The sequence below is a fragment of the Mus caroli genome, unplaced genomic scaffold (assembly GCF_978045245.1).
Source record: "Mus caroli unplaced genomic scaffold, Mus_caroli_1 scaffold_18, whole genome shotgun sequence".
NCBI classification, from domain to species: Eukaryota; Metazoa; Chordata; class Mammalia; order Rodentia; family Muridae; genus Mus; species Mus caroli.
In genome coordinates, this window is record NW_028227273.1 from 67,565,974 (window position 1) to 67,589,141 (window position 23,168).

At 44.1% G+C, this 23,168-nt stretch overlaps 1 long non-coding RNA gene and 1 pseudogene across 1 annotated transcript; one reads left to right on the plus strand and one right to left on the minus strand.

Moving 5' to 3' along the window:
• Window positions 1-2,354: 2,354 nt before the first annotated feature.
• LOC110284313 (STING ER exit protein pseudogene) lies at window positions 2,355-3,066 on the minus strand (annotated as a pseudogene).
• Window positions 3,067-10,845: 7,779 nt separating this feature from the next.
• Window positions 10,846-17,689, plus strand: LOC115029760 (uncharacterized). Its single transcript, XR_003835324.2, has 3 exons — window positions 10,846-11,076; window positions 11,592-11,758; window positions 17,020-17,689. It is a non-coding gene; the product is annotated as an uncharacterized LOC115029760 (long non-coding RNA).
• Window positions 17,690-23,168: the final 5,479 nt, after the last annotated feature.

The window sequence follows — 23,168 nt, forward strand, 5'->3', positions numbered from 1 at the left end:
CACTGACCATTCCACAGGGCACACCTCTGACTTTCTTGCTCTCGTTAGCTCCCTGGCATCTAAAGCTGTACCCGTAGCTGTCACCGCTGCCGGTTGAAGGGTCAATCCGACACATTCTCCTCCTGCAACACAAGATCCGAGCTTAGTGAGACATCACCAATGCCAAGAAAAAGTACACACAGTCATGGTGCCTTACCCATTAACCACGTACCTCAAGGTGACAGTGACCCATCAGATCACAGCAGAACTGAGCAATTCCAGATGTAGGGCTGCTCCTCAAGTGCTTGCGGTAGTCCTTACCTGCACGAACTTCATCAGTAATGACCAGCCAACATGGTTATGAAGGCATATGGGATTGATGTCTATGATGTCACTAATTTATTCTTTACTACACTACACTTGTTGTGTTAGTGAGTATCAGTGTTTTCCGGTTACAAAACAAATTCCCTGCAAGTTGGTCGCCATACTGGCAGCACTTGTTAGTTTTGCTTCGAACCATCTCCTGCCAGACTCAGGTCTTGAACACCCAGACCCATCATGTAGTGCTACTCTGAGGGATGCAGAGTGTTTAGGCGGTGGGCCCTGACTGACAGAAGAGTCTCTAGGAAGTAGGGCTTATTTTTTTTTTAATGTTACTGTTACGACAATTATATTCCATTATTATTAGCAAAATAATCACCCTTCAAATCGAAAATCACACCTAAAAAGGTCTATAAGGATGAGAGCTTGTGAGACTAGAAACAGCTACAGGCTGTGGCCAGAGAAGAGAAGCCTGAATTTCTATGGTGGTCTGTGTCTATCCAAGCTGTACACATAAGAATTTGGGGATAAAGTGGCGGAAAGGTAGAGGTCATTGTCTGGACACATCTGACCATTCACAAATGTTAATGTTAATTCTGTCTCACAACTAGGACAGAAAATGAGGTGAAGAATTAGCTATAGGAAGACCCTACTGTCTACAGAATAACTGGGAAGGTGGTAACATAGCCCCATTCTTCAAATTCCCAGGATTCCTAATCCACATCAGTCCAGTCATTGCTAGCTCAACTGTACCTCTACTCTAAGTGGCTTTCCCCTGCAGAAACAGAAATCAGAAAAAAAGGCAAAGAAAGCTATTTCCTGGCAACACCTCACCAACAAGCCTTGACTATTTAAAAAGTGCAATCCATCATAGATAACACGAGGAAGACAACACATTCCGTGTCTCCTTGGGCCTTGCAAGACAGGCAAACAGAGAACTGTATGGAAGAATCACATGGATGCTGGCATAATTGAAGGAGAATGACACATTTCAAATGCTCTTCAGCAAATAGCAAACATAAAACAAGATGCCCAACAACAGATAAGCTACTCTCACTACGCCCCCTTCTGTGTACTCACAGAGCATTCTCCCAGCTGACTGACTAACTCCTTTGGGTTACTTAGCAAGGCCATATTTAAATTGACCTGAGCTATCCTAGCCCTGCATCTGTGATCTGGCTTTCCTGTTTGTTTGGTTTTTTTTTTTTTTTTTTTTTTTGGTGCTGGGGCTGTCCTCACACATGCCTAGCATGCATTCTACTACTGAGCTACACCCCCAGCCACATGGCTTTTCCTTCTTTTATTCTGAAGTCTGACATAGCATGGTTCACCTAGAATTCTAAGATTTTGAGTAAGGAAGTATTTCTGCAGATTTGGTGTTTCTAACTGATCTCTACTGATAGGAGAAAGATTCAAACCATAGTCAATTCTAAGAACAGCTCAAAGATCAGAGACAGTGTTTCTTAAAAGGATCTACCTGGCTGTAAATTTAAATTTAATTTTGGTCACTTCCCTCCCATACCATATTTAAAAAAAAAAATAAAAAAAAACCCTTTAAACACTGCAATAACTTTGAAGAAGAAAAGACATCTATGTCAGACACTAGAGACAATCAAATGCTTACTAGCACTAGCTACATCGCAAAAGAAGTATAGTCAAAAGAAAAGAGGACTGCTACAGAAGCCAGGTGCGGTGGTGCAGTCCTGGAACTTCAGCAGAGAGAGACAGAGACAGAGACAGAGACAGAGACAGAGAGACAGAGAGAGGGAGAGAGGCTAAGACAGGAGAGGAGGCTCACAAAGTTCAAGGCCATACTCTGGTATGTAACAAGACCTGATCTCAAAGACAAGAAAGACAGAAAACATATATACAGAGATTTTACAAACAATCTACCTCCCAGAAAGCAAGTGAAATGGAGTCAAGGACTTCAATGGAAGAAAAGAAAAACAGTGTCAGAAAACCAATAGGATGGTCAGAAAACCCTTCTGGGACAAACAGAACCCAGAACACGAGATCTTGAAGCCATTCTTCCTCATCTATCTGCTGCCTCCAGTCTGAACCCAGAAAGATCTTGATTATTTGAACCGATTGTCGATCAGGGTCCCCTTCATTTTTGCTTTCTTGGCTTCCAATTCAGCCAACTCCTGCAGCCTCCTCTTGCTCATGCCTTTGCGCTCCAGCTGCTTTTCAATCACTTTGGCATTCTGCGAGTAAGAGTCAGCAACTTCCCTAGCCTCTATCTCCTCTTCTTCTTCATCAATGGTAGACACAGTAACAGAGCTGAACTTGCCCATGTCTTTAGTCCTTTTGGTCATCATAACCTTCTTAGGAGGCTCTTGTTTCTGAGTATATATATTGGTTTTCCCAAAGCCTTGGCCAAATTTCACTACTGCTCCATCCATAATGAAGGTCACAGGAGCATTCTTCGGCTGGGATTGGTAGAAGAGCGGCAGTCCACACTTTGCACACTTCTTCCTGTACTGACGTTCAATGCCCTCAGGCCTCCGAAGATAAGTAGTCTCCTCGTCTTCTGTGTTACAAAACTTGTGAGCATGTTTGGCAGCATCGATCACGCGAGACCGGTCCCGGGGCCTCATGGGCAATTTCTCTAACTGGCAATCCAGCACCAGGACCATCTGGCCACATAAACAGTAGTAGACATGGAGGGGCTTCTCGCCATCATCATATTCCTCGCGGTCCCGGGTGTCTGAGCAGGCCACCGACCGCGACACGACTTTCGGCATAGCTCCGGCAGAGCAGCCAGAAAACGCCAAGAAAATGAAGAGTCGCGCCGAGATGGCGTCACAGACACTCGCGCCAGACCGTATATCCCGAAGTAGGGCTTTTGAAGGTGAGGCGTGCCTGCGGCCCCTGCCTTCAGCCTGCTGGTTCTGCTTCCTGTCTCTGTGTGTGAACAGCTGTCACCTTGTGCTCAGCTACTATGAACGTGGACAGAGCTGCTCCTGTCACCTCCTTTCCCTGCTGTGACACTAGCCAATTGCAGATGAGGCCCTGTGGGAAAGTGGGTGGTGAGGTAACCAGGTGAAAAGACAGCAGAGGAGCACAGCAGAGGAGCATGGTGGAGGAGCACGGTGGAGGAACACAGTGGAGGAGCACAGAAGAGGAGCATGATGGAGGAGCACGGTGGAGGAACACAGTGGAGGAGCACAGCAGAGGAGCATGGTGGAGGAGCACAGCAGAGAAGCATGGTGGAGGAGCACGGTGGAGGAGCATGGTGGAGGAGCACGGTGGAGGAACACAGTGGAGGAGCACAGAAGAGGAGCATGGTGGAGGAGCACAGTGGAGGAGCACAGTGGAGGAGCATAGTGGAGGAGCACAGTGGAGAAGCACAGTGGAGGACTGTGAGCACTTCCTCCCTTGAGTAGTTCTGCCATTTGCTCTGGCTCTTAGAGCCCCTGAGGGATAAGTAACTAGACCACCTGGACTGGAGTTTATGCTGTATGTTCCCATAGTGTTCCCACATTACCTGACCATGAATTTTCAAAGCTTGTCTACATTAATGTGGTGCCAGAGTACATTCGTTCAACAAACCTGAGCTGGGCTGGGCAGAGAGCTGTGAGAGTAAAATCTCAAGCTTCCTGTTCAAGGAGCATCTTACCCAGTGCTTTTGAGGTCCCACAAAAGTCCTTCCTTTGCAGTCTCAGGACTCTCCACTTTTATTCACTATTTGATGCCATTCTAAGCAAAGGCGCACTGCTGTTCACTAGCCCAAATGCAATGTTCTCCTGTGTGTTGCACCATTCTGGTTTTAAATGTCTACACCGAGCCTTTAACACATAAACAGTCACAAAAATGTTATAGTGACTCAACTCAGGGGACTCAAATGGCCTCAAGAGAAAAAGCAGGCTCAAGTAACCCAGGGAGAAGAGAGGGCCGCCTGCATGGGCACAGAGCCAACCACTAGAGCAGGATGCTGTCGAGGGTTATAGGAGCCAACGCCTTATGCTGTGACCTGGGGTATATAGGACTAAGGGGTGCTGGGGACCACTCCTGCCAGCCTGTAGGTCAATATTACCTGTCTTGGCCAGGGTGCCATCCTGGAAAGCTATGCCATGCTGATTTCTCTTCCCTTCCTGCTGCCTTCTCTTGATGCTAGTCAGTAGGAAAAATGTGGATGGAGTGTGCCTGAGCCTAGATCTTGCAGGGATGCAGTCTCTTGGACTACAACAATGGGTGCAGCAATTCTTAGCCCAGAAATGGGCTGTGAGATGCCGGTAGAGGAGCGCACAATGTCCCACTCTCTGTGTGCAGCTGAGTTAGAGGCTGTGGTCATGGGGCAAGGCAGGTGTGGGCTAAGGCCTTCAGATGTCATTGCGAATACAAAACTCACAGGCTCATTTAGACTTGCAGGACAAGGTGATCATGCTCATGGTGACAGACACAGGGTCCTCGTGTGATGGCACTGGTCACACACTCCTGGAAGGAGGAAGCCCTGCACGATGCTCACCCCTGGACTAGTCAAATACAACTCCTGATCTCTGTTAAATGGCAAGAATGTGTGGGTACTGGAGGTAGCATGGTTACCAGGGATGGAACAGAGGAAGGCCTTCGGGCCACTGTGGATACTTGGAAGGTCAGTACAACATGACTTGTCTTCCCACTCTGCTCCCTTGCCATGAGGGGACTGGTTAGTCTCCACCACACACTCTTGCCAAGAAAAGCTACCCTGCCCTAGGCTGAAAGGCAGCAGAGGGAGCTGGTATAGAGCAGAACCCTCAGACTGTGAGCTCAGATGAGCCCTTTCTCTCGACAAGCTCAGTTCAACTCAGTCCTCTGAAACCATGAGCCAAAATAAATGTTTCCTCTTTGAAGTGTTCGGGTCAGGAAGGTTGTCCTAGTAAATTACCCCTGTCTGGGAGCCTTTGCAGTTTCCTGCTGATAGTGAAATGTTTCAAGTGGAATCTCTCTCTCTCTGATTTAGGCTTCCCCGAGCCATGACCTCAGCCTGAGCAACTTTCCAATCTTCTCCTGGAAGATTTCTGACCCCAGAGGGAAACTGGTCGGGTGCCCCCTCCTCATCCCTGCCTGTGTCCACACCACACTGATCCTGAAAAGGATACAAACCAGTGAGGACCCTTGACCTCTCTCCTCCACACTCCCATGTTGCCTCCCGACTCTCCAGTCGCTAATTTGATTTGTGCTTGGGGGTTTACAAATAAAAATAACAGCGGAAAGGGAGAGGACTTTGCTGTGCGCTAGGTTCCATCACCGTCCATTTCCTTCCTCTCCCTCCCCCATTCTCTCTCCCTCTCCCTTCCCTGACTCCCATCCTCTCCTCTCCCCTCCTCTGCCCTACCCGTCCCTCTCTCTCTCAGGTGGATGGTATCAGCAGCACCATTCTGCACCTGGCAAGCAGAGACCATAGCAAAGCTAAGTCATGTGATCATGCAGCTAGAAATGGATAGAATCAAGATTTGAACTGAAGTTATCCAATGAACGAGCTCCCCTTCCCAGTGAATGCGGCCTCTTGCCTGGTAACACATTAAACATGCAGTTGGATGCTAGGGTGCATTCTAATTCCAGAAACACAACTCCCACACCATCCTGAAATATGTATATAAACACTAATGCTTTTCACTCTGGGAATTCGCTGGTGAGGCCCCACTGCAAAAAAGGATGCGCTCATTTTTAAGCCTAGAAAATGTGTTTTTCCTTAATCCAAAGTATTCCTTTTGAGTCTTTTTTTTTAATCATGCCTAAAATTCCCACCATTTGTCTCTGCAATTGCATGAGGGCATTCTATCCCCAGAAGTCCCTAGTGAAGGGGAAACACATCACTCAATACAACAGTATGAAGCTATCATTCTCCCAGGAGTCTCTTTAAGTAACAAACCTTACCCCTACGCCCTCTAGGGATGGGCACATGGATCAGTCTTGACCAACCACAGTACTTCAGGTCCTTAGTCACTGATTTCCCTGCCAAACAGCATGTGAGCCAGCACAGGCCAGAGTTCTTCTCTGGCCCATTCTCATAGGATCTGCTAGAGAACGTCTTGTCCCTTGGGCTATGAAGATGGAAGAATCTGAGCCCACAGAACCTAGACTGGAAAGAAAGACAAGAAGAGAAAGAAGTGGGTATCTGAAGGTAGTGGTGGGTGCCTACAAACGTCCCAGGACCTGGGAGGTGGAGGCAGGGGCGTCCTGAGCTCAATACGAATCTGGGTGATATAGTAAAGCCCTTTCTCAAAATTAAAAAAGAAAGAAAAAAATCAAAAAGAAGAGAAGGAGTGGAAAGGAAAGTTTTCTTGGTTACTTTTCTATTGCTGGAGTAAAACACCATGGCCAAGGCAAATTACAAGAGAAAGAATTTAACTTGAGGGTTACGGTTTCAGAGGGTTAGGGTCCATGATGCTGGAGCAAAGATGTAGCAGCAGGGACAGCTGAGAGCTCACATCTTTTTTATTTATTTTACATATATGAGTACACAGTGTAGCTGTACAGATAGTTTTGAGCCTGCATCTGGTTGTTGGGAAATGAATTTAGGACCTCTGCTCACTCCGGTCAACCCTGCTCGCTCTGGGGCCGAAAGATTTATTTATTACTATAAATAAGTACACTGTCGCTGTCTTCAGACACACCAGAAGAGGGTGTCAGATCTTATTACGGGTGGTTGTGAGCCACCATGTGGTTGCTGGGATTTGAACTCAGGACCTTCAGAAGAACAGTCAGTGCTCTTACCCTCTGAGCCATCTCTCCAGCCTGAGAGCTCACATCTTGATGTGTAAATTGAAGACAGAAAGACAATGTACATGATGAGTCTTTGAAAGCTCAGTGCCAGTGAAACACTGCTTATCAAGTCCAGTAAAACAAGTACAGTTTTTTAAATAGTTTTATTACATGTGTATGTGAGTGTGTGTGTTTGAGTATGTGAGAGTGTCTGAGTGTGTGTGAGTATGTGTGTGTGTGTGTGTGTGAGTGAGTGAGTGTGTTTGTGTGAGTGAGTTGTGTGTGAGTGTGTGTGTGTATGTGTGTGTGTGAGTATGTGAGAGTGTCTGAGTGTGTGTGAGTGTATGTGTGTGTGTTTGTGAGTGAGTGAGTGTATTTGTGTGAGTGAGTTGTGTGTGAGTGAGTGTGTGTATGTGTGTGTGTGAGTATGTGAGTGTCTGAGTATGTGTGAGTAAGTGTGTTTGTGTAAGTTGTGAGTGTGTGTATGTGTGTGTGTGAGTATGTGAAAGTGTGTGTGTTTGTGTGAGTTGTGAGTATGTGTGTGAGTGTGTATGTGTGTGAGTGTATATGTGTGTGTTTGTGTGAGTTGTGTGTGTGTGTGTGTGTGTGAGAGTGTGTGTGAGAGTGTGTGTGTGAGTGTGTGTGTGTGTGTGTGTGTATTAAGACATATATGGCAGACATGAATCTGCATGAATCACTTCTTGCCTTCCACCACGTAGATCCCAGAGATCAAACTCAGGTCATCATGTTTGGCATCAAGAGCCTTTATCCACGGAGCCACCTTTACCCACAACCCAAGTAGGTTTTAAAACAAATACATCAACTCCAGGCTTCTTTAGTGATCTTCAGTGGGACTGAAGCTCACCATTTCCTCTCTCTGAGCTTCATCAAGAAAAATGGGCATTGCATAACACTTCCTCTGCCCGTAAAGCCACTAGAGCCATCACACGTGCCCTGCTTCATGGTCTGTTCTAACGTCCATCACATCTCCAAAGGTCCCACCTCCAACTCCCTACCATCAAAGTTGAATTTAAGGAGAAGGTTCCCAGTACATGAGCTTAGAGAGGCTAATAACCATTCTGTGAGGCATTAGGCGGAATCATGGGCCTGAAAGAAAGCAGTGTGCTCTCAGCTTCAACCCATTCTGTTCGTGGGAACCACTGCAACCATTGTCTGCAACATTGGTGTTCAGGGTCCAGCCACCCACAGTCAAACACAATCCCCAAATATCTAATGGGAAATTCAGAAATAGAAAATAATGTTTTAAACTGCAAGGTCATGCAATTCATAAAGCAAAATCTCCCAGCCTCCCAGCTGAAAATGGAGCCAGTTCTTTGTCTGGCGTTACCCGATCTCTACCTTCTACTCTCCTGTTGGCCATGCAGCTGCCATCTTGCAGCAGCAGCTCCTTATTGATGAGTTGGTTGATCTTAGGCAACAGCAGAGCCCACCACCAACTTGTGCAGCAGGAAGTGTATCTGGCCTGCTATGTGACTGAAGCTGTCATCTTGTTATGCTAACAGCTGTTTGAGTAACAGAAACCTCAGGAGGTCTGGATAGTGTCCACCCAAGACAGCTGACCCTCGTGACACCTGTGGGCTGCTATTGAAAATATGAGTACACTGTAGCTGTCTTCAGACGCATCAGAAGAGGGCATTGGTTCCCATTACAGATGATTGTGAGCCACCATGTGGTTGCTAGGAATTGAACTCATGACCTTCAGAAGAACAGTCAGTGCTCTTAACTGCTGAGCCATCTCACCAGCCCACAATCTATGATTTTTAAATATCTACCATAAGTTGTTGCACTTACCTGTGCATCTTGGCTCTAAGAGCACTGGCTGCTCTTCCAAAGGCCGTCTTCCCAGCCCTAAGGGGCTCTTCTTTAGGGGCTCCTGGGTAGCCCCAGGAAAAAGGTTGGACGTTGGGCCTCAGCTCTCCACCTTCTCTGCAGCTGATCTTCCCTGCTCCAGTACTTTGTCCAGTGACTTAACTGACCTATGTTTCTTTGTTTGTTTGGTTGGTTGGGTTGGTTTGGTTTAGGAGGGGGATTGGGTAGACTGGAATCCAGAAACAATCCTGGTTATTAAAACCACTGTGATAGTTAGGGTTCATTGTCAACTTGACACAGTGTAAACTAAACAGGGAGAAGGACTTCTGGCCACCCTCGTGGTCGTTATCTTGATTAAGTTGATTGATACAAAGACTCAACTGTGAGTGGTGCCATTCCCTAGGCAGGGAGCCCTGGACTGAAGAAAACAGAGGAAGCAAGCTGAGAACCAGCACCCAGTACATCTAGTCCTGGCTGTGGGTGTGATGTGGGATGTGAGTGGCTGCCTCTGGCTCCTCGCCTTCCCCCCACTCCCACCCCCTACCCCCCATGGTGATGAACTGTACCTTCAACTATGAACCAGAATAAATCCTTTCTCCCTTAAGCTTCTTTAGTCAGGGCATCTTATTACAGCACCAAGAAAAGAAAGTTTTCCGCTGAGAACCCTCACCAGGGTTCTGATGGTTGAACTAGTCTGGGTTACACAGGAGAGCAGAAAGCAGAAAATCTCCCTCCAAACTCACTGCTCGGAGAGGCCAGTCACCCTTCAAATCTCTCTGTAGGTTTGCACTAAAGTTTATAGATGCCTGTGAGCTAGCAGATGCAAGCCACTTTATGTGTTGTGAGGTCTCTTATCATCATCTAGAACAGGTCTGTTGTGGGTTTCCAGTGCTTGTGCCTACGGCCATGCCTGGCTCGGCTGTCATTTTACGGGTCATCTGTTGAATCTCCTCAGCCACGGTGTGAAGTAAGTTATGACAATTCTCGTCACGGTTGGGGAAACTGAGGTGTGAAGAGATTAAAATAAGTCACTCAAAGGATCTGTGTGACAACTTCCACAGACTGAGGCGATTGACCTCAAAAGGGGGAGGCCTCCTGGAACCGGTTGTGGAACTCTTCAATGGAGAAAAAAATATTGAGCGGTAGTTCTCATGGCAATCCATCTGTTTTGTTTTCTCTTATTCCTTTTCTTATTTACATGTTCCTGGTAGCCTAGGCCAAGATCTTAAGGGAGAATAATGGGTAAGAAACCATCCCTAAAGATGGGGCCATTAACATGACCTTATCCCCAGGGAAACCAACGCTTTACTTTCTAAATCATTTACAAAACTAGTATGGAGCTGGGCATGGTGGTGCACGTCTTTAATCCCAGCACTTGGGGTGGGGGGCAGAGACAGGTGGATTTCTGAGTCCAAGGCCAGCCTGGTCTACAAAGTGAGTTCCAGGACAGCCAAGACTATACAGAGAAATCCTGTCTTGAAAAACCAAAAACCAAAAACCAAAAACCAAAACCAAAACAAAACAAAAACAAAACAAAACAAAACAAAACAAAACAAAACAAAACAAAAAACAAACAAAAAAAACCTAGTATGATAGATAAAAACTTTCCCAACAATAAAATTTCATATGGCTACATGTGTGTCATCAGTGGTAGATTTTGATATATGGTAAAGAAAGCCTTAATTAGAAAGAATTAAAATAGTTTAAATTTAAACATTGAAGATTTATAAAAAATCAGGCACTAGATGTTAAATAATAACTGACCACGGGGCTGGAGAGTTAGTTCAGAGGTTAAGAGCACTGACTGTTAAAGATTTATTAACCTGCTCCTGAAAATATGCCACTAGCCTTGGACAACAGCCCCCACTGAATACATCCTTTTAGAATTGTTATATTTTGATGATTTATATTAATAATGATGTTACCTGTTCTGTTTGTGATTCACTGAATACATAGTTTCAGAGTTGTAATGCTTGGATGATTTTTGTGTTTTACTGTGCCAAACGATTTTTGTTGGTATTTGTGATTGTTTCACGGGATATGGTTTCTAAGAGATGAAATGTTTGGTTTTTTAATGTATAAAATCCCCTGCTTGAGAGCTGCAGGATACACTAAGATTCAAACTGCCTCTGTGTTTGTTTCTGTTTGCCACCACCGAATCCTTACCCACCGAGCTTCGAGGACCCTCATTCCAGGGACCCACATAACCGACTTGGGTGGTCCGTGGCAGCTGGCGCCCGAATGTGGAACTCGAAGCAGGTAAGCTTTCTCTCTACTTTTTTCAAAATTCTTTTTCAGGTAAAGGATAGGACTTCATCAATAGTGCTGCAGACTCCTCTCTAGAGAAACATCGAGTTAAGACGACAAGGATATGAGCCAGGCGTGGTGGCGCACACCTTTAATCCCAGCACTCGGGGGGCAGAGACAGGCAGATTTCTGAGTTCGAGACCAGCCTGGTTTACAAAGTGAGTTCCAGGTCATCCAGGGCTATACAGAGAAACCCTGTCTCGAAAAAAAAAAAAAAAAAAGACAACAAGAACGTAAAAATCATGGGGCATTCACAGTCCAAAAACAGAGGCTTGTTCCTGGCAGTATTGAGTCATATGCTAGAAAGTAGAGGTGTTACAACCTTAAAGAAGAGTTTGTCAGCATTTTATGACTTTGTACTGCGTGTCGGTCCACGGTTCCCAGAGGAAGGAAGCTTGTCTTTACAAAACTGGGAAAAGGTAGGACTAGAGATGAGGAGAGTTCATGAATGCCATGGCCCTACCCAGGTCCCGGTTCAAGCCTTCTCATCATGGGTACAGAGACCTCCTTTCAGAAAATCCAGAAATGGAATCCTTTGCAGAAGAGGCACCCTCCTCTGACGACACAAACGAAGTCATATAATACTTCCTCACCTACCGCTAATCTCCTGAAGGTACAGCCAGGAGATGACTGGGTAAGTGATGAGGAACAACAAGAATTGGATAATGAAGCAGAGGAGTATGATCTTGTTAAAGAAGGGGATTGTTTTCATGATAAAATTCTCCTAGGACAGAAATAGATGACATCTTTGCCTTAGTTACCGCCCCTCCTGCTTTTAAAACAAGATCAGTCAAGCTCGAAAGGGAAACGCCAACTGATAGGGGATTCTTAGGGGCCATGAAAGAAGCCAGGAGAAAGGGAGATTTGGACTTTTGCTTCCCAGTAACAGATTTTGAAGGAGAGACATCCCAATGGGAACCTCTTCCTTTAAAAACACTTAAAGAACTACAGTATTCTGTTAAGAGCATGGGTCCGAGTGCTCCATACACTTGAGAGATTGTGGAAATGTTGGGTAGCATGAGGCTAACTCCTTATGATTGGCATCAGACTGCAAAGTCCACTCTTAGCCCAGGACAGTTTTTAGTATGGAGGACAGAATATGAGGATAGAGCAAGGGAAGTGGTTCGGAATTTAGCCGTTAAGAAAAAGGCGGATAAACCTACTATGTCAATGCTGTTGGGTAGAGAGGACTATGCCTCCCCTCAGGAACAAGCTGGTTTAAAAGGGGAAGAACTGGAAGAAGTTTCTAAGATAGCAGTGACTGCTTGTGAAGGCTCCCTCCTGCTGATGGCAAGACAACTGTGTTAGCAGTAATCAAACAAACAAACAAAGATGAACTGCATGAAGATGTTACTGCTAGTTTGGAAGAAGCACTAGGCAGGATGCCTCCTCCCTCTAAGGGCCCTGACATATTACTAAAACAACTTGCATGGGGAAATGCCAAAACTCTCTACCAGGAACTAATTAGATCAATCAGAAAAACAGGGACCATGCAAGATTCCATCAAAGTGTGTATAGATGCCTCACCAGCCGTGGTCCAGGGCATGGCCTGCTGCGATGCAGGGGCAACATGTCAGCACCTATGTTCAGGACTTAAAAGGAGGAAGAAACCAAAAGGTTTCATGCTTTTCTTTTCTTTTTTGGGGGGTGGGTGGGTGGGTTTTTTGTTTGTTTGTTTGTTTGTTTGTTTTTGGTTTTTGGTTTTTTCGAGACAGGGTTTCTCTGTGTAGCCCTGGCTGTCCTGGAACTCACTTTGCAAACCAGGCTGGCCTCGGTTTCATGCTTTTCTTGAGGCCAGCAAGGACATATGAGCTGCAACTGTTAAAAAAAAAAAAGAACAGATGTCAAAAAATAAAAATAAGAAAAACCAACCTCCGGGGTTATGTCCTCAGTGTAAGAAAGGAACGCATTGGAGAAATGAATGTAAATCAAAATTTCATGAGGATGGAACCCCTCTGAAAGGTGAGGAGACAAAAAATGGGTTGAGAGGCACACCCTCTGCCCCAAAATAAAAAAAGGGGGTGGGGAGAAAGGGAGAGAGAGGAAAGTAAAACTGAATCCTCTGGCCCCTGAATTTAACATCTTAAGCTTACCCAGAGCAACACCAGGAAGTGCAGGACTAGATCTTATAATAGACAAAGATAGTATACTCTCTCTTTATGAGGGAATGCAATTAGTAGATACAGGATTTAAAGGGCCACTATCATCTGGCACCTTTGGTTTTATAATTGGGAGAAATTCAAATTATAAGAAAAATTTTGAAGTTCTTCCTGGAATAATTGATTCAGATTTCCAGGGTGAGGTATAAATTATTATTAAGCCATTAAAAGAAACAATACAACTACATAAAAACCAATGGGTAGCTCAGATAATACTACTTCCTTATATACAACTCCCCAATCCAATATTAAAACAAACTAAAGGGGGTGAAGGGTTTGGCTCTTTAGAGGTGGCAGCTTGGACTCAAGAAATTACTGGACAAAGATCCTTAAAAACTACAAAAGTAGAGGGAAAAAATATCCAAGGATTATTGGACACGGGAGAGATAGGTCTTGCATTGCAGGAAAAGACTGACCTGGGACACGACCTATAGTTCATACCACCTCCACTCTGGTGGGATTGAAGCTAGCTCCCAATGTAGCTCAAAGTTCAAAAACCCTGACCTGGGAATGTGAAGATAAAGTGGGTACTTTACTATTTTTTTCTTCTTTTTTCCCACCCCCTAAAGAGGGTACTTTTCAACTTTACATTATTTCCTCTCTGCCATTTTCCTTATGGGGAAGTGATATCTTAGGGGAAATGAAAATAAAATTGCCCGGCAGTGGTGGCACATGCCTTTAATCCCAGCACTTGGGAGGCAGAGGCAGGTGGATTTCTGAGTTTGAGGCCAGCCTGGTCTACAGAGTGAGTTCCAGGACAGCCATGGCTACACAGAGAAACCCTGTCTCAAAAAAAGAAGGAAAGAAAGAAAGAAAGAAAGAAAGAAAGGAAAAGAAAAGGAAAGGAAAGGAAAGGAAAGGAAAGGAAAGGAAAGGAAAGGAAAGGAAAGGAAAGGAAAGGAAAGGAAAGAAAAGAAAAGAAAAGAAAAGAAAAGAAAAGAAAAGAAAAGAAAAGAAAAAGTTAACCACAGATGAAAAATGGAATGAGCAGCATTTTTTATAGGGGCCGCTGATGCAGATAAAATTTCATGGATCTGTGATGAGCCTGTGTGGCTGAATCAGTGCCCCTAACTCAGGGAAAGACACAGGCTTTAGAACAATTAGTAGAAGAAGTAGAAGAACAACTGCAATTAGGACATATTGGAGAATCTAGCAGTCCATGGAATACTCTCGTGTTTGTCATTAAGAAAAAAATCAGGCAAATGGAGACTCTTACAAGATCTTAGGGCTGTTAATAAGACAGTGCATGATATGGGAGCTTTACAGCCAGGACTCCCATCCCCAGTAACTGCTCCAGAGGGTTATTATGTTATATTTATAGATTTAAAGGATTGCTTTTTACTATAAAATTACAGAAGACACACAAAGATTTGTCTTCAGCACTCCCTTCGTTAATTTTCAAAGGCCATTTCAAAGGTATCAATGGAAGGTCCTCCCCCAAGGTATGAAGAACAGTCCTACTCTTTGTCAGAAATTTGTAGATCAAGCTTTAAGATCCATTAAGGCTAAGTATAAAAAGGCTTTTATTTTACATTATATGAATGATATTCTTATAGCAGAAAAAAAACAAAGGATATAACTGAAATAATTTTGAAAAATATGACTGAGGTATTGACCCAACATGGACTAATCATCTCCCCTGATAAAATTCAACATAACAGGCCAATAAATTATTTGGGAAAAACAATTCATAATGAATATATCATATCTCAAAATTGCAATTTAGGATTGATAAATTAAAACACTTAATGATTTTCAAAAATTATTGGAAAATATTAATTGGATTAGACCTTATTTGAAAATTACCACAGGACAGTTGTATCATTTATTTGAAATTCTTAAAGGAGATCCTGGTCCCAAGTCTAAGAGACAGCTGTCAAAAGAAGCCTTAAAACAACTAGAATTGATAGAACAAAAGATGCAAGATACAAAAGTAAAACAAATAGATTATCTAAAACCTGGTCCCTTATTATACTTAAAACATCTTACACCCCTACTGCATGTATATGGCAAGAAGGCGTGCTAGAATGGATTTATCTCCCTCATATTCAAGTAAGAATGGTATCGTCTTATCCTTTTATGTGTAGTCAATTTAAATTATTAAAGGGAGGATAAGATCCAGGGAATTATTTGGCAAAGAAATGCATGAAATTGTTATTCCCTATAGTAAGGAGCAATTGGAGTATTTACTTCAAACTGCGGATGATTGGGGAATGGCATTAGCTCATGATATGGGACAAACTAAATATCATGTACCTCAACACCCTATATTACAGTTTGTAGAAGAAACAGAGATAATCTTTCCTTCTAAAATAGCATTGGAACCCATTTCTGATGCCATCTTGGTATTTACAGATGGGTCATCTAATGGAACTTCAACTATTTATATAAAAGATAGACCTGTAATTATTAAAAAGGCAAAAGAAACTTCTGCACAGCAGGCGGAAGTTATTGCAGTTATTACTGCCCTTGAACACATGCCTGAAGAGTTTAACCTTTATATAGATTCAAAATATGTAGTTCGTTTATTTCCTGATATAGAGACAGCTCTTATATCTGGAAATTACAAAATTATAACACTCTTGCTTCAGTTGCAAAATATAATTCAATCAAGAAAAAGAAAAAATTTTGTAGGACATATCAGAGGACATACTGACCTGCCAGGTCTGTTGGCTTTAAGAAATGATATGGCAGATTTTTTTTAAATTTTTGATATTTTTATTACATATTTTCCTCAATTACATTTCCAATGCTATCCCAAAAGTCCCCCATAGCGCCCCCCACTTCCCTACCCACCCATTCCCATTCTTTTGGCCCTGGCATTCCCCTATATTGGGGCATATAAAGTTTGCAAGTCCAATGGGCCTCTCTTTCCATTGATGGCCGACTAGGCCATCTTTCGATACATATGCAGCTAGAGACAAGAGCTCCGGGGTTCTGGTTAGTACATCATGTTGTTCCAACAATAGGGTTATGGCAGATTTATTAACGAAGGAACACGTGATTGCTAGATGGTTGAACACGCATTGGAAAGACATGCCTCACATCATCAGAATGCATTAGCGTTGAGAAGGATGTTCAGTTTGACTCGAGAACAGGCCAGACAAATTGTGAAGGATGGTAAACATTGTCCTGATGCATATCATTCATTAAAAGTGGGAGTTAATCCAAGGGGCCTTAAACCTCAAGGTTTGTGGCAAATGAACATAACTCATGTCCCAGAATTTGGAAAATTGGCCTATGTACATGTTACTGTAGATACCTATTATCATGTGGTTATGGCTAGTGCTAGAACCAGAGAGGCTGTGGAAGATGTCATACAACATCTTGTTATGTGGTTTCCCTCCTTAGGTGTATCAGAAAGAATTAAAACTGACAATGCTCTGGCTTCTCAAGCTTTTGCATTCAACGGGGCATAGAGCATACAGTGGGCATTCCATATAACCCCCCCAAGGTCAGGCTGTCATAGAAAGGACTTGTCGAAATCTTAAGGTACAACTTCAGAGATTAAGATCTAGTGGTCATTACTACCTCATCAATGATTAAGCCATGCTTTATTTACCAGTAATCACCTTAATACAGATGATAAAGGCTTTACCCCTATGCAAAAGCATTGGGCTCCCCTACAGTTACTGTTACTCCTTTAGTAATGTGGAAGGCTCTTTTAACAGGCACATGGGAAGGGCCAGATGTGTTAACCACCTCTGGAAAAGGATATGCATGTGTTTTTCCACAGAATGCAGAGACCCCAATCTTGATCCCAGACAGACTTATTGGACCCTTCCGCCAGAAAACCTCTATCAAGAACCCAGAAGGAAAAGAAGGCAAAAGAAGTCATGAAGAGAATGAAGAGGCTTGATCTCCCTTCTCCACAGGTGGCTTCGGCTCCTCCTGCACTGTCATCGACCACAGGGAGAGATCCACCCACTTGGGGACAACTGGAGAAACTCACCCAGAGAGCACAACAAATAATCTCTGATATCGGGAAACCACCATCAGTAGAAAATATGCTATGCTTGCTGTGGTTGCCATGCAGGTATGCTGTGCCTCTGCAACCTCGTCTTGAGCCTATGTTCCCCATCCTTCACTTCTTCATCCCATGGGTTGGGGAGATAATGTGCATCTCAGAGTCATGACTCTGAGCTGCTAGGGGGACACGCTGACTTCCCCCCCCCCATTTGACTTCCTCTGTAATTAAATATGAGGGAATGTCAGACTCTGCCCCAATCTGTGTTACTTTAAAGGGGATACCCCCCATGGGCTGCCTTCCCAATAGTTATAGAACTTTTCTTTCTGAAGCTCCAGATAGACCCTGGCACCCCCCCCAATCGTAAAAGATTAATGTGGGAGCTTTCAATAATGATTTTGTGTTATTATAACTATAATGAAACCTCTATAAGGCCAAAAGAAACTACGCCTCTGAAAGAATGTCCACAAGAATATCGGGACAATAATAAATAAATTGTGAATATCCTTGCTTTCAGGTGATAGTCCAAGATGGCTTAAATGTGGATTTAGTTTTGGGGCTTCAGTACATGATCCTTGGAAAACTCAAGAAAAATTTTATGATTATTCCATAGTCTCACCATTTTATGATTATAGGAAACAATTAACTAATGAGTTACAGCTCTTTCACAGATACAGGTCTGATACATTTACAAAAGAGTCTGTTAATAGCTGGTTTACTGCAGGATGAGTGGAACCTATTTATGTCAGTCATTCTCTTTCACATAATATTTCTAATGTTTTTTTCAGGGTTATTTAGACATTTTGCTGCAACTAACATGGTTCTTTTTTTTTTTAAAAAAAAAAAGCCTAAGGAATCTAAGAGCACTCCTTTGGCAATTAGATCTTGCCTAAACTATCCTTATGGTATACTCGCTGGACAGTCCTCAGATTTAAAAATTATTAAAGTAAAACGATCTTATCAGGTCAGCTGTTCCAAATGTAGTCTAACTAACTGTGTTGATCCCATTTCAATTAAGAATTATTCAGTTATTTTGATAACCCCGTGCCCTACTGGGGTGGTCCGTGGCACCTTGTAGCAGAAATAGGTTTGGGGCTCAGTGATCTGGCTCCAGAGCCTAAGGTTTTAATCCCCAAATAATTGTTCTGGCTTTGTCAAGGTATAGAATGGACTCTGCCACTCTTCTTTGGGAGTAGCAGCATGGTGGCTGTGTACAAAAGCCTCTTCAGTGCCAAGGCCTGCGCTTGATCAGTTTTGTATCAATTCGGTACAACCTAGAATCATCTAAGAAGAGGAACCTCAATTGAGAAAATGCCTCCATAAAACTGAGCTATAGAAAAGCCTGTAGGGTATTTTCTCAATTAGTGATTGATGTGGAGGGCCCGGACAATTGTGAATGGTGCCACCCCTGGGCTGGTGGTCCTCAGCAACATAAGAAAGCAGGCTGAGCAGACCATGAGGAATAAGCTAGCTATCCATGGTCTCTGCATCAGCTCCTGCCTCCAGGCTCCTCCTGTGTTTCAGTTCCTACTGTGGCTTCTCTCAACAGACTGTGACTCAGGATATGTAAGACAAATAAACACAAGTTGCTTTGGTCATGGTGCTTCATCACAGCCATGACAACGCTAAGACACAGACCACCGTAGGAAACCAAATCAACCACCCCTCAAAGATTGAGTTCTAATTGGGAACCAGGAATTGAAAATACTTCTGTCTTAATTAGGGTTTTACTGCTGTGAACAGACACCATGACCAAGGCAACTCTTAGAAGGACAACATTTAATTGGGGCTGGCTTACAGGTTCAGAGGCTCAGTTCATTATCATCAAAGCAGGAACATGGCGGCATCCAGGCAGGCACGGTGCCAGAGGAGCTGAGAGTTCTACATCTTCATCTGAAGGCTGCTCGTGGAAGACTGACCTCCAGGCATTGAAGATGAGGGTCTTAAGCCCACACCCACAGTGACAAACCTACTCTAACAAGGTCACACTTCCTAATAGTGGCACTCCCTGGGCCAATCATATACAAACCATCACAGCTTCCAAACATGAAGTGCAAGGGGAAGCCCCACACCATAAAGCTTTGTTTCATGCACACCTATTTTTAAAGTACATAACATTATTCTCGGGGCTGTCTGTATAAGGTACACATGAAGCATGTTTGGACATGGGTCCACTCCCCAATATGCTCCATTAAACGAGTGAGAATATGAGATTTGAAATACTTCTGGTCCCAAGCATTTTGAATGAGGGATGCTCAGCCTGTCTTCCTGTTTTATAGAAGGCTCACCCAAAGCCGAGTCCACTGTCTTCTCTGTGCTCACTGTGAGCCCTGCCCTGCAATGGACTGTGTATCTCATCTTCTAGTCTCAGGGCTGTGCCCGGATCTTCTCTTACCCCTAATGCCCAGCAATGGAGATTGTGCCATGGTGGTTGCTGTCTGCCAGTGTCTTTGCCCCTTGCCTGGACTTGGAGAGATGGTTGCTGCAATATGTGATGAGTCACATCTGTCTACTGATGCCAGCTGACATGTTTCCCAGATCCCATAGCCTGTCAAAGGACCATATCTGAGACACAAGATAAATAAGGGACAAAGAGAAACAGATGTCCTTCCAAATTCATTTCATCACTAGAGCTGAGACATTGAGGATCTTGAGTGCTGGGCAGTAGAGGTGTGGGGTTGAGAGTCTAGATTTCCAGGGGCCCCTTGGCAGCCAAAGTAACAGTAGTGTTCTAATCAGGCCATGCCCTGGGGATGACCTGACTGGACTCTTGGTCACCAGCATCCTCCAGTCCACACTGCAATCAGCCAACCCAGTGCCCTTTTGATACACTCTTTTCTGTTAAGAAAGTCAAGAATTAGCCAGGTGTGGTGGTACACACCTTTAATCCAAGCACTCGGGAGGCAAAAGTGGGTGGATATCTGTGAGTTTGAGGTCAGCCTGGTCTACAAAGATAGTTTCAGGACAGCCAGGGCTACACAGAGAAACCCTGTATAGGGAGGGAAAAAAAAAAAAGGTCAAGAATTAGTCATGTTGTTTACAACTTAGATTCCTAGTGGAGACCATGGGCAGATGTGGCAAGGGAAGATACTGGGGAGAGCACAAGGGAGAGAATCGGGGAGGGTGGGAGATGCGGAGAGACAGCAGCTATACTTACCCTTACTCTGCATGAATCAAAGGACCAAACAACGCATCCAAAGCAACTCCACCCTTGCTGTGGTATGCATGTCAGTAGACAAATGGTCTGAGCTGAGCAGCCAGTACACTGGGAGGGGAGGGGGGGGACAAGCCTGAACTGAAGCCATTGTGGGGAAGCCCTGGTTCTGCTAAACTCCCACACCCAGCTGTCCCAACCACAGACACAGACTAAAGGCCTGTACCTCCAGTTTTCTTGGGGCTCCCTTGTCCTAGGCACTTGAGGAAAGCAGCCTTAATGCTGCAACTCCACAACTCCATGCTGGCCATGTGCCAGCCGGCTGGGGTGTGGAGTCATTGTGATGCTATAGGAAATGTGACCACCACAGCCCAAAGGATGACCCAGAAAAGCCCCCAGGACTGGCATGTTGGGGGCACAGTGTAAAGGCCAGAACAGGAACCCGTTGTTTGTTCCTTCTTAACCCTGCCTTCATTGCCCTGTCTCATGGGACCTCCTGCCCTTTCAAAGTGTGGTCAATAAAGTCGAACTGTGGAGGTTGATCAGGCTTCTTTCCCTTACTCTTTGCAGTTCTTTTCCTTCCTTTCCATGTCCCACTTATGTGGGCAGACCTATGACCCATTTAGACATAGAGCCCGCTCAAAGTCATCTGGAGGTTTTGCTTGAAAAACACTGAACAGAGAAGATGAGTGGGTCCTTCTAGGGGGAGAATAATTACAGAGTCAGTGTTTTTGATTGCTGTTGATGACATCATGGTATAAAGCCCTCACCATGCCTAAAGAATGAATTCTGAGGTTTGGGATTCTTTTGTGAATGGAGTCATACTTTGTATCCTTCTGTGTCTTGTTTCATTGCATTTTCATTCAGCATGTGTGAGGTCATCCAAAGGGCTATGAACAGTTACAGTAATTCATCTGCATCCTATGGAGATGCTACAGAATGTCCACGACATCTTTAAAGCCTGTGTGGGTGGTTTCAGGCCGCTGCACTGCCACAATGAGATCACAGGCTCTTGGGCATCCTTTTCTTCCACCTCCCAGGAAATGAATGGAGCAATAGCAGTTTCCTCTTGGTATCTCTTTCTTTCAATTAAAAAAAATTTCAACCACTCTCTATTCTTGTGTTTTCCAAGTTACCCTCATAAATAGAATATGGTTAGGTTTTGTATTTATTCCCAACTTGACAGTTTTAAAACCTTTAAATAGAATATTTTATCAATTTGCTTTTAGTGTAATTTAATATAATGATTTATAGGGTTTTTTTCCTCTAACAAAACTGTTTCTTTTTCTCTAATACCTTGACTTCCTTTGTTCTTACTTCTGTTTTGAGACTGAGTCTTACTGTTTATCACTGTCTGGCCTAAAAGTCACTCTCAAGACTAAGCTGGTTTCAAATTTACAGCAATCCTCCTGCCTCTGCCTTTCAAGTACTGCACTACAGGCACATGCCTGGCAACAATGACTTTTTTTAAAGCCCTGCTTAAAAAGGAGAAATGGCCTCACAGAATTTTCAAGCTGGCCTTGAACTCCTAGGTTCACATCCTCTCCTGCCTTGCCTCCTGGGTGGCTGGAACATAGGTTTACTCCACCATTTCCAGCCGGCGGGGACTGAAACAGCCTTCTTACACGACTGTACTTGATTCACTCTTTCATTGGCCTCCCAAACAATAGAAAGACTGTAGACAATGATAACACCAAGTCTCCCTCCCTTGCTTTTGATAATTGTTCTATATTTTAACCACACCCGTGTTCTAAGGTTCTATAATATATTGTTTCTATTGTTGCTTAATATTTACCACCTTCTTAGCCTACTCTTTCATTTTGCTAGTACCAACGATGTAGCTCAACCAAATTGCAACTCAAGCATTATGCAGCATGATAGGTTTTAATACACAGCCTACTTTATGTCATCTTTATGACAGCAAGGAGAAGCTGCATCCAGTAGCTGCTGCCTTCCTGAACACCACCAGCTCCCATCACAATACTAGTACCACACTCCCTGTTTTCTGTAGCTTTTTGTGTCAACACAGACCATTGCGATTGGCCGTTTTCATGTCACACAATGATCTCGAGATTCATCCGTGCTGTAAAATTGGCCCTACTTTTTCCTTCTTTAAAGAGGGTAAACTCCCCTGATAGAGCAGTGCTGGTTTCACAACAAATAAAGCAGTAAGAACACAGGTGCTCCACTTCCCACTGGTGAGCAGCCCACACCCCTGTGACAAGTACAATGGGCTACATTAACAAAGCATTATCGATTACAGTAGGTGGTCGACACTAAGCTTTATCCTGGGTGAGCACGTCTCTAGGTAGACAGCTGTGCATTGGTGTGCACGCAGTGGTATCAGATGGAAGCTCTCTCTTACTAACCTCTGCTCTATTTTCCATCCCTACCCCTGCCCCTGGATATCACTCACCTTTTCACTCTGTAGCTTTGAATTTTCCAGAATGTCATACAGTTACAACCACACATTGGGAATCCGTGGTGTCTTTTCTGAGCTTGATTGCTGCGACAGCTAACTTTAGTTGTCAACTGGCACACCTGGGAAATGGGACCCTCACCTGAGGAATTGTCTCCATCAAATTTGCCTGTGGGAATGTCTATGGGGCATTTTGTTGATTACTAACTGATGTAGAAAGGCTCAGCCCACTGTGAGTGGTGCCAATCCTGGGCCTGGGACATTTAAGAAAGACAGCCGAACACAAACTTGTGAGCAAGCCAGTAAGCAGTGTCCCTTCCTTGGTCTCTGCTTCAGGCTCCTGCC